Source organism: Terrapene carolina, unplaced genomic scaffold, assembly GCF_002925995.2.
Source record: "Terrapene carolina triunguis isolate 2854851 unplaced genomic scaffold, T_m_triunguis-2.0 Scaffold42, whole genome shotgun sequence".
Classification (NCBI taxonomy): domain Eukaryota; kingdom Metazoa; phylum Chordata; order Testudines; family Emydidae; genus Terrapene; species Terrapene triunguis.
In genome coordinates, this window is record NW_020664393.1 from 269,911 (window position 1) to 282,144 (window position 12,234).

At 41.3% G+C, this 12,234-nt stretch overlaps 1 protein-coding gene across 1 annotated transcript in view; it reads right to left on the reverse strand.

The window, feature by feature from the left end:
- The window catches only part of LOC112106981 (dermatan-sulfate epimerase), a 296,569-nt gene that overhangs the window by 89,300 nt on the left and 195,035 nt on the right, over positions 1-12,234 (reverse strand). The window lies entirely within an intron of this gene.

Consider the following 12,234-nt stretch of genomic DNA (forward strand, 5'->3'; position numbering starts at 1 on the left):
AGTGAAGATCTGAAACTCTCTCTATATATAAGTCTTAAAGACTTAACATGTATTAAACATTTTTTCTGATTTTATTGTTGTTATTGTTGCTCTGCAATTCACCTTCAGAGATGCTATATTCTACCACAGCAGTCAGAAAAAACTCCAGCAGGCCTCTGCAAAAAGTTAAGCAAAATTGCAAACCACACTACAGTAAATCTGCAAAAGCCATTTGCGTGCAAAGTATAATTTCAGACCATCATAGCAGAGAACAGCAGACAACCCAACATACGCCTCCAGATTTGTGAACTTTTGCACCTCGTTTTCCAGTCAACTGCTTTCTTACAATTTTAGAACATGTTGGAATAACTGTTGATCACAATAGGGGTCATGTCAGATACATTTATGTCACGACCCCTGTTAATCTCCCATTGCAACTAACCATGGGAGAGAAGAAATTTGACAATACACACTGAGACCACAACAGAAGACAGACTCAGGATATATCTACACTCAGGGCCGGCTCTGGCTTTTTGGCCGCCCCAACCAAAAAAAACAAACAAAAAAACAAAACAAAACTGGGGCGGCCAGAATGGCAAAGCAAAAAAAAAAAAAACCCGGGGGGGGGGGGGGGGGGGGGGGGGGGGGGGGGCCCCGGGGGGGGGGGCGGGAGGGGGGCCGGCGAACAAAAAAAAAAAAAAAAAAGCAGCCGTGCCGCCCTAGGGATTGGGCGGAATGCCGCCTCGTTCAATCTGCCGCCCCAAGCACCAGCTTGCTCGGCTGGTGCCTGGAGCCAGCCTTGTCTACACTGCAGCTGACACAGGTTTGTAGGGCTCAAGCTGAGGGGCTGTTTAATTGCAGTGTACACATTTGGGCTTGGGCTGCAGCCTGAGCTCTGGGACCTCCCACTTCGCAGGGTCCTAGAGCCTGGGCTCCAGCCTGAACATCTACACCACAATTAAACAGCCCCACAGCCTGAGCCCTGTGAGCCTGAGTCAGCTGGCACAGGCCAGCTACAGTTGTCTAGCTGCAGTGTAGACATACCGATAGACGCCAACAATCTTTGACCAAGATAAATCTATTGATTCAACAGCTTGACCTGACTCAGGAAACCAGGATAATTTTTTAGCACTCCTTGGTGCTACTTTCTCTAAGTGTGTCTATTTTGCAGGGAAAAAATGAGTTTGATTGGCATATTCAGATCTAGATATTTGTTTCTCTCCATTGCTGAGAACAGGTGGAGATAGCTAACACCTTTAGTTTTCAAGTACAGCATGTCACCCAGAAACTGAGCAATTCTTTTGTTCTCTCATTAAGACAGCTGTTTTGGTTTGCTTTGTACACAAATAATACCTTTCCAAGAAAATCTTTAAGGGCAATTTAGAGTTCAATTTAGATTATCTATCAAACAAAAATTCACTTTCCAGCTGGAGGAGAGCTGCAAAAAGCAAATACCAATTATCCAGTTGATTATTCAAAAAAGCACATACAAGCCTTTGTATACAGGTCAGGACCCTGCTTATTGGCAGGGGAAAAAAGATCATACTCCTGTCTCTGTGGATCTTTATGCCAGATTCACTAAGCAATTTAAATTGTAATCTGAGGAAATGCACTGACATTCTTCAAGTGAGAGAACTGCTCCATCTTGAAGCTGGAATTTCTCCCTTGTACTGCTCTATAGGGAGAGAACAAGGCTTAGGGTTAGAGCCCAAACTTCTTAACAGAACTAAAACCAAACCAACAAAACAAAAATTGTTAAATATAATGGCTGCCTTCATGCCACATATTAGGGGATTTTCTGTCCTCATATTTTATTATTTTCCCATTGCGGTAATCTCCAAATGAAAAGGGTGCTTTGCTTGTAAAACCAAACCTTGATCTCAAATTTGAGAACTCCCAAGCTTTGTCCTTCACTTGTACCCCTATAAAAAGATACCAGGGTTACTCTGTGAGTATGCTTAAGAAGCTCCCAGTCTCATCCCCAAATGTCTGATTACCAGAGTTCCATATCTGACTAGGAAGAGACTCAGCCTGCAGTTAAGGAAAGGTCAATGTTATTGATCTTACATGTTACTGAAACCACATAAAGATTCCCTGGCTATGGATTCAAATTACACCCTCCTAAAGTTTCTATTAGCCAATAATCATGAAGCCTTTAAAATTATTTGTGCTTGTGAAGAGTGCCAGATTGGCAATCCTGGAAAGAGAAATCCTCTAACTATAGAACAGGAAAGCAGAAAGCAACAGTGAGGTAGGATTTCACTTCACCACATCACCAGTGTGCCCGTAAGTCTGACCTAGAGTGACCACCAATAGGGGGTAAGAGTAGTTAAGTCTTCATACTTCAGTCTTTTAGTTGGGACTGCCAAGAAACATTTTCATTAATACTAGACCTGGAAGTAATTTATGTGATAGACACACCTGCACACCCATTACAAGAATGATGACAGCAATGCATTTCAAACAAACCAGACCACAGAGCTGCAATGGAATAAGAAGGAGAGACTGGTGTCTGCAATGCCTAATTAAAATCCTCTTCAGCAACAGGTTGTGGGTTAAATATTGGAGTCATTCTTCACATTTAATTTCTCTCTGGTCCAGTATGACTAGAATAAAAATGTCAGCTTTCTCTCCAGAGACAATCCCAGACTTTCTTTTTGTTTTTTTGCAAAGTTACAGATATTCCCTGTAAACCCTATAGGAAGAACAACAAGAACATCTGAAAGCTACATCTTGAATGAATAAAAAATCCTTAAGTAAAAACGAAATTAATTAAAACTGGTAAAAAGGGATTTTTGTTGCAAAAGAATTAAAAAATAAAAATAAAAAGTCAACCAGCTCTAGCAGATTTTGTCAGGCTTCCACATGAATGCAAAAGAGAGGAAGGCCGAAAAGCCTCCAACATGGTTGTATCTGTTGCACACAGATGGGACACACTCACAATCCCTGCACTCTCCTGTACACAAGGGCTGCTTCTTGCTAGCACACACTAGCACCAGCACCTGGCAATGGAGCTAGCTAGCTATCCTAAGTAGTGTACGCTGCACATCCTTACAGAATGTAAGCACTGGGTTTGCTCCCCTTATATGGCAGCAAACTTTGGAAGGCATTGTACCTTCCTAAAGTACAATGCCTTCCAGTGCAGGAGACAGGGCTGTGATTATGTCACATTTGAACTTTTAATTGCTAAGCGAATCTGGGACACCCTTTAGTAATTAATTTCCCCAGATACGGTTCAAAAAATTGGAGGCAAAAACCAGCATTAGAATGCACCCATACTCTGGCCCGCTGCAGCCCCACACACAGCCTCATTGTACAGGCAGTCTTAGCACGGCCATGAGTAATATGTGTGGTTATTGTGAACAGGATCATCGCCCAGCCAATGGATTATGCGTAAAAACATTTGGCCTGCATGCCTTGCTCTTAGGCCCCCTGCCCAGGAATAGTTCTTCTCAACAGTCTTTTTTTTTTCCCCCCGGGGGGGCGGGGGAGACTAGAAATGTGGTAGAAATGTTTTTACTCCACACACTCCCCCACAGAGTGAAAGATTTCTGGTTGATATCCATGGGCTGTACTATTCAGAACCTGTTTGCAGTCCTGTCACTCATTACCATCCTATATTCTTCATGCAGTAAAACAGAGGATTCTTCAGGAAAACATTCACCCATTTATCCCCCACCAAAAACAAAAAAAAGTGTTTAGGAAAGATTGACAGTGAAGAGGTGCCACGTTAGCAATTTATACACACCCCTCATTTATCCCAGATAAATCAACATTATAAGATTTTTTTTCTGCAGTAGAAAGATTTGCTCATTCACTTTTGCTGTTAAATATATTAGTAAACCACTGACAGGAACTTAGATGTTGTTTATGTCAATTTGGGCAGCAAAAATCCCACAGCCTCTAAGAACCAGTGTCTGACCTCCAAAGCCATATGGACGGCAACACTTTGCCTCAAATCCTAAGAAGCAGCAGCAGATCCACTTGGCTATGGTGTAGCCATGGTGGCACGTAGAAAGGATTTCCATCTTGAATCATCCCTTGCAAGTCTTCTTCCTTTGGCAAGAGTCAATATGGGAGGTTTTAGGCGTCTTAAAACTCTCAAAATTGCATTTCCAACTACATTCATGGTTAGCCTTGTGCTCTACTTCCTTTCACCTCACCTCACCTCTATAAACATACTGTAAAAGCGTACCTTCTTCTGCACGTTGGACATGACCCTACCATTGCTGTCTACTTGTTCTCAACTGGTGCAAGACTGCAACTTTCTGGGATCGTCTAAGTATCTCCTCATTTGTAACAAAATCAAACCAATGGATGTTAAGATACACCATAACTTTTGAACTGAAAACTGTTTAGTTTCCTCTCCTCAGCTGTTTTTTATGGCCATGTTTCTGCTCTATATAACAGGGTTGTCATCAGTACTGCATTGAACACTCATATCTTAGTTATCACGCAGACATCCTGCCACCCACACAAATGCCTTTGAAGATACTGAACTGTCATTGATGCAAGACTGATCTGACATGTTTCAGAGTAGCAGCCGTGTTAGTTTGTATCCGCAAAAAGAACAGGAGTACTTGTGGCACCTTAGAGACTAACAATGTGACTTCTTCAGTTATAGAGCCTCCTAATGTAAAACTATTCATCCATTCAATGTTATTGCCATCTAGGTGCACGTCGGCAGATCATTCGTTTCTATTTTATAAAAGGCATCCACACCTTTTATTTTATCACCACTGATCTTAAGTCCCACAGAGTCTGTCAGGGAATCATGTCGCAGGTGATCAGGCCTACTGGTTGGAACAGGAGTCTGGCCTAGTGCTCAGAGTCCAAAGGCCAGAGCCCAAACTCAAAGCAGAATCAGAGCTGGGGATCAGAGCTGAAGATCAGAACATAAGTCAGACTCCGAATGCCAGAGCCAAGGGTCGAGACAGAGTCTGAGCCAGCCAGGAATCAGAGTCGAGGGACACAGCTGGATTACCTGGACTCAGGGAAGGCAGGAGCAGGGCTGGGAGAGAATGGGAACAAGGCTGGGTGCAGGGTAGGATTTGGGCTGGAGCACTGAAGGAACAAAACAGGAGCAGGCTTGGAGCGAGGAGAGCACAGGGAGTCAGAGAGTCCATGGACATATGCGTTGAGCAGCCAACGACCTACTGCTGCTGCTGGGCTTAAGAAGCACCCTGCTGACTTCCTCAGCCAGTCAGGCAGGGCATCTGTCAGGCAGCCTAACTGACTCCTTAGGTTATCAGAAGACTCAGCAGGCACAGCTGCAGGGACCTAATTTTTTCTCAGCTCTTCCAGCATTAGCTGTAGTTGGTCAATAATCTCTCCAAGTAATGCAATATCATCTGCATACTTGAGATCCTTTAAAGAATCTTTAACTTTCCATCTCCTCCTTTGGCTTCAATCAACTTTGTGGTCAGATAGTCTCTTAGAACAGGAAATAAGGTTGGTGAGTGAATGCATCCCTGACATACCACTGATTTACTGAAAACAAGTCTGTAATGCAACCGTGGTACAGTTCCTCCACTAGGTACACTCAGTCTTGAGGCACCCTGGACTGGCGCAGCAATATCCACAGTAGTGGTTGATGCACTGAGTCTATAAATGCCATGTTAACTTCCTTTTGTCAGTCTGGCTTGCCAATAACATTCCACAGAGCGTATATAGCATGGTTTGTACAGAAACCACAGCGGTCGTCTCTCATTTTTGGGTTGGGACAGTATTTCAGTCAATTCAGTAGTATGATTGTAAACCCCTTCCCTGGGACTGGCAGCAGTGTTATTCCTCTATTGTTTGAGCAAGTGGATCACTCTTTTTTGAAAAAATAATGATGCAGCCTCTTTCCAAACCTTCTGGAAAGTGACCAGTTTCCCAAACTGTTTAGGCAACTCGATAAAACCAGTGAACTAAATCTGGGCCTCCACTCTGCAGCTGTTCTGATATAATTTTGTCAAGACCAGGCGCTTTATCATTCTGTAACTGTTCAACCACAAATATCACTTCCTCTAATGTTACCAGCCTGTTTTCGTTTGGGTTCATTTTTGGACTAACTTGTAGTTTACATCTTGGTGGGAGTTATTAATTCACAAGAGTGCTCATGCCAGTGCTCAAGTTGTGCATCAATATCCTATTATTTTCCATTTTTGTCCTTAACTGGCAGAAGCCATGAGAATGAATAGCCAACTAGGACCTTCAAAGTCTCAAATACAGATTTCTAGTCATGTCTTTCAGAGGCTTCCTCAAAATACTGCGCCATACTATTGCACCATTGATTACAATAATTCTGACAGGCCCTCTTGACCACTTATTCAAGACATTTCTTTTTCCCTAATCTCTGAAAAGCTTCCTGAATGCTTACTATCATTTTTTCCTTTACTAACTGCAGTTACAAAGTAGCGCTCTTTCTACTATCTATCTATTAAAATGAAAAGAGTAAATGGAGAGGCCTTTGGACTAGATTCTCACCCGTGCCAAGATCTGGTTGGAATCTGAAAGTTGTTTACAGATCGCTGATTCTGAAGCCACAGCTACTCCAGCCACAGCCTTGAGCTGAAGCAGCCCAGGGTCAGCTCGAACTTATATCAGCTCTGTATGGTCCCTAAGGAATCATATGTCAGCCAAAAATTGGTGGAATGCTGCTGTTCTCTGCCCTGCCCTCCTCCTCTCCAAACATGCCCTCTATACTGGGGGCTGAGAGCAGTTGGTGCAGGAGCAAACTCTACCTGCAGTACTCCAGCTGACAGCACCTAATTGCTGGGGGGATTCTCATCTGACTAGTCACGGCTGCTTTGCATCAACTGATTAGTCAAAAGGAGAAGATGGCAGAAGAGATTCTGGCCCTACATTGTAAGATGTTTTTAGCCCATGATGAACATGGCCAAAAGTCTGAGTGACATGAAAGACCTGAATGGGAAACCAGTCCTAAAACCTGGATGAAACATTAACTTCACAATCTGTAAACGGTAGATTAGCAAATAAAAAAGTAAGGGAGCAGAGTTGTAGGGTTTTTTTTGTCAGTATAGTGAAGAGTTAAAGAAAACAAATATAAACACTCAAAAAGGAGAATGGGAATGATGGAAAAAAATCAAACTGAAAATCAAACATTTAGAAAAGCAAAATCTATAGGTGTCTTGTTTACACACCGTGATTACATCTTTTAGGAGCATTATTTACCAGCTGTGTCAATTTTTTGGTTAACAAATATAGAATCCATGTTTATGCCACACCATTGTCTTTTACCCATCATAGGGCCTGGTCCCACTAACACTTGATACTGAGTATAGTGGTTACTACTGTGAATAGTCCCACTGCCTTCAAAGTACAGTGCAAAGAGCCAAATTCTCAGCTGGTGTAAAGTGTCAGAGCTCCACTGACTTCAATGGAGTTCTGACAATTTACACCAGCTGAGGGGGCTAAGTGTCTGCAGGATCAGGTCCATACCGTGTAAGTCTAAAGACATCAGTTTAACATTACAATCCTTGATTAAGCCTTACAGTACCTTTAAAAGGCTTGATTCTCCAGACACTTAGTACCAAGTTTAGGGCTCACTAAAGGCATGTGGATGTGATCTTACTGAGGGTAGGGATGAGAGTACAGGAGGCAGGCCCAAGGCCTTGCCTGAAGCAGGTAGGCCTGCTCTTGGTCTCTCTCAGGCTGATCCTGCAGGCCAGACCATTGAAATCAGCAGTGGGATGTGGGCCTAGAAAACATCAAAGGTGACAGGAAAAAGCCCATAATATTGTGTAAATGTCAGGTGTTTGACTAGTGACCACTATAACTAGATAGTTCTAAAACAAAATTCCTATTCAGTCCAATAAATCATTAGCTATGCACTAATATAATAAATTCCTTTCACCCAAGGACATCATATTGCTTCACAGACATAAATTCATTAAGCCTCACAACATCTCACCCAGGTGGTTACTGTAAATATTATTATACTCGTTTTAAAGATGGGTAAACAGGCACAGAGACATTAAGTGATTTTTCCAAGGTCACTCAGAGGGAGTGTTGGGAATAAAACTCATGGGACCTGGCTTGCAACCCCAACTAACTATTAGACAACCTCTCTGTAAAATGAGTGTTTACAGGGTCCTGCTCACTGCTGGTGTCCACAATATCTGTCAGTAATTTCCTGTCACTACATGCGTTCCTATAGTCAGAGTTTTTACACATAGAGGAACGCCTGTGAGTTCATTTCTTTCAAAATTCTGGGACAGATTCCAATTGTCTTTAGAGTTTTCACTGATGGGAGTCTGCCACACTTTTGAAATAGAGAAGGAGAAAAAAAAGTCTCAAACCAACCAACCTCCCAAACCTAGAGACATCCTAATTTCACACACTAGTTATTTGTGATATGCTGTAACTGACTGAGGAGCTGCATGAAGAATTCCTATAGTTTGTTGCTGAACTGTTCATTTTGTTATGACACACATTTGAAAAACCTACAACTATTACCACAACTTTACATCTGATTTGCATGATGAATTTAGTTACGAGCATAAAGACAAAAATAACTAATGAAAATGGAAGTTGTTAGCGGCTGAGGATGTGAGCGACGGGTATTTTTTGTTTAATTTTTTCAGGGCACGTCTTCACTACCCGCCAGATCAGCGGGTAGCAATTGATCTATTGGGGATCGACTTATCGCGTCTAGTGAAGACACGATAAAATCGATCCCTGATCGCTCTGCCGTCGACTCCGGAAATCCACCGCAGCAAGAGGCGGCAGCGGAGTTGACGGCGGCGCGGCAGCGGTCAACTTGCCGCTGTCCTCACAGCCAGGTAAGTCGACCTAAAATACACAACTTTAGCTATGCTATTCACGTAGCTGAAGTTGCGTATCTTAGGTCGACCCCCCCGCTGTAGTGTAGACCTAGCCTCACTCTTTTAATGATGAAACATTATATATAACTGGAAACAAAAGAGCACTCATTAAATTTGTATTTTCTTTGTGAAGGACATACTTGCAGCTGGTGTTTTTCCTAGGATTTCAGTAGGAGCCAGCCTTTTCCACCAGAGTATGATGGGTCAGAAAAGGAGAAGACAGAAAGAGGAAAGAATGGGAAATAAATCAAACATCATTTACAAAGTCTCTACAAAGAATATAAGGGGAGTGAATCAAGATGGAAAGAAGATGTAACATTACAATAATAATTTCCTTAATCACATGAATTCTGATCCTGCAAGACACTGAGCACCTGCAAAAAAAGACACTGAAGACAACAGGCATTTTCTGTAAACTACTTTGGTACAAAAACACATTAGTCATTTGAGAGCAGAAAAAAGAGGCCAGGGAATAAGTTTTTGTTCTCGTTCCCTAAAGAAGTGGCTTTGTAAATGCCTTGCATTAACTTCTTCATCCCTTAAAGAAGCCATGACAGTCTTAGATCAAAACCTGGACTTTAGAAAAAGGGTTGTCCCTCAACTATACACACTTCATGTAAACACCTAAAAATTGGGGAACGTCACCAAGCTTATTTAAATTGGAGGTAAGAACATTTTTATTTTGTAAAGATTATTAGCTCTTAGCCACAGCGTATGCACCTTCTGTTATGTGTTTATACAGCATGTAGCACACTGTGGGTACTACTCCAAAACTATTAATTATTATTATTATTAATAATTATAAGCCACAATTTATTTGAACACAATTTTCACACAAACTGAATTTGTGTGAAAGCTTTGAAACAGCTTTTCTCCCCATTTCACCCGAAGGTTAATAGGAGAGGTTGATTAGGACAATTAAAAAAAAAAAAATCTTTGTAGGAGTCTGAGGGGAATCATTTTGAACTAGTCCTGTTAAGTTAGTCCTGTGCAGTCAATTGCAGAGATATGGAAGTGATCTGTTGTTCAGACCCCTGTGAACAGCATGGCAATACAATAATACCACTGACCTGCCATGGGCCCTCTCGGTTCAGATTCCTTTAATCAACACAATTCATTTTGCCTTTACTTACTTGCTGTCACCAGCAGTGGATATAAGTTGAACATAGATTCAGTGTGGGAGAGAAGGCATTTGACTGAGACACTGCATTCTATTATCACAGATACTCCACCTTTAGCAAAACATCAAATTCTTATCTAAAAGTCTCAATTTCCTACTTGATAATTGCAAATACAGAGAAAGTGCTTCTTCTGAAAAACAAACCCAGATGTTAGGTCAGATGCCTTTTATCCAGTGCAAATAAATAAAAGCCCCAAATCATACAATGCTAGGAAATTTATTTGCATACTAAGAGTTTTTGCTATGCTATGGTTCCGAGAAACTTACAGGAAGACAAACTGTGAATAAGTGTTGGCTTTTTGTTTTAATGAAGTAAATGTACAATCTCTGATTCATCCCAACTACGTATTTAACATACTTGAGAAGACTTGGTTGAATCACTAGTAATTTCCATTTACCAAGCAGTTACTGTCTTAGTTGTGGTGAATTAAAAAAAAAAAAAAAAAAAAGCTGGAAATATTAGTTTGAAAAACTAGTGCAATCAGAGTTTCCACCTAGGAGACAGATGGAATTTGTGCAGTACAGCTTGTAGATTTTTAAAAACTTTATTAATATAAATGTAATCCATATTTTTCTAACAACCTATACAAAGAGCTATGACTTTTTTCTTTTTTCCTCTTTTTACTAAGTAATGCATTCCTCTTGCTAGAAGACTTAAGGTTGTGTTTGCCTTCTTTCCTGCCCCTCTGTGACACAGGAAAGAACCTGAACTTTAATGACTTGTTTTACTTATTCGTTTACTTTGATGCCCATCTTTGAACTCAGTTTAGAAAGCAGTGTAGTTCAGAGGAATATATTTGATATTTATAATAAAAGGAGGGCATGTGGAGAAACAATCCTTATTTTTACTCCATTTCACTCAAACTCATATTTCAGTATCTACTTTTCACATTACACCCTTTCCCCTCGTTCTCCCTCCAAAATGTAACAAAAATGGGGGTGGATGGGTGTTTGAATATGCAACATGGCCAGATTAAAAACAAAAAGATATCTGAACTGGTATTAGTCCCCACCTCAAATTATATTTTTAATAGCAAGAAATACTTCTCCCTACAAAATAAACTGTTTCAAAAAGTAACAAAACATTATTTATCCTCAGTCAGAAGGGTATCACTGATGTATTTAGGAACACATCAAAGGAAGAAACATTCAAAACTGAACAGGTTGAAATTTTTTGCACAGATTTTTCATTAAAAATGGCCTTTTCAAAAATACAGTATTATCAATTTTTTTTTGTTTTTTTGCAAAATTTTCTGAGAAATTTATTAAAAAATTGGAATTGTCATTGAAATGTTTTGTTTAGTAAAAACTCAGTTTCAGGCAGGTAAACAAATCATATAAAAAACTATTTAGATGAAAATATCCCCCCACAAATGAGAACATGTTTCATTTTTGAACTCTGAAATGGAAACAATTTTAAAATGTCACCATTTGTTGTGAAATTATTTCCCCATTTTCTGACAGCTCTAATTCCAAATACCTGAGCTCAAGACGGAGAAGCACTGTCTTCCCATTTGCTAGAGATTATAACATGAGAGGCTAAACAGTTTATAATTATAATTAATAATTAATGGAGATATCCTATCTCCTAGAACTGGAAGGGACCTTGAAAGGTCATCGAGTCCAGCCCCCTGCCTTCACTAGCAGGACCAAGTACTGATTTTGCCCCAGATCCCTAAGTGGCCCCCTCAAGGATTGAACTCACAACCCTGGGTTTAGCAGGCCAATGCTCAAACCACTGAGCTATCCCTCCCCCCAATTCTAACCTCACCAATTTCTAAGGAAGACATAAGAGACTATTAGAACAGTATGACATGTCTACACGGCAGCTGGGAGGGTGCCTCCCATTCTGGCATAGAGACAAGCTAGCTCTGTTGGAGCTAGAGCACTAAAAATAGCATGTGGACGTTGTGGTACAGGCAGTGGCACAATAAATAAATAAAGACTCAGGGGGTTGGGAGGGCTTGTATTCAAGTGGCTAATCTGTGCTGCCATCTGTGCTGCTGCTACATCCACTCTGCTGTTTTTAGTGTGCTAGCTCGAGCAGAGCTAGCGTATGTCTGTCTACCCAGACGGGGAGGCACACTCCCACTTACAGTGTAGGGCTAGGTTGTGCCTGTGTTCAGGAAGGGTAGGTACGCAGAGGAGCCTTGCTGCAGCAGCCCTCCTACAGTTCCATGGGGATGTATGCTGCAGGTGCAGCTCTGCCACCCTTTCCATAGGTTCAGCCTGCTCTTTTCTTTC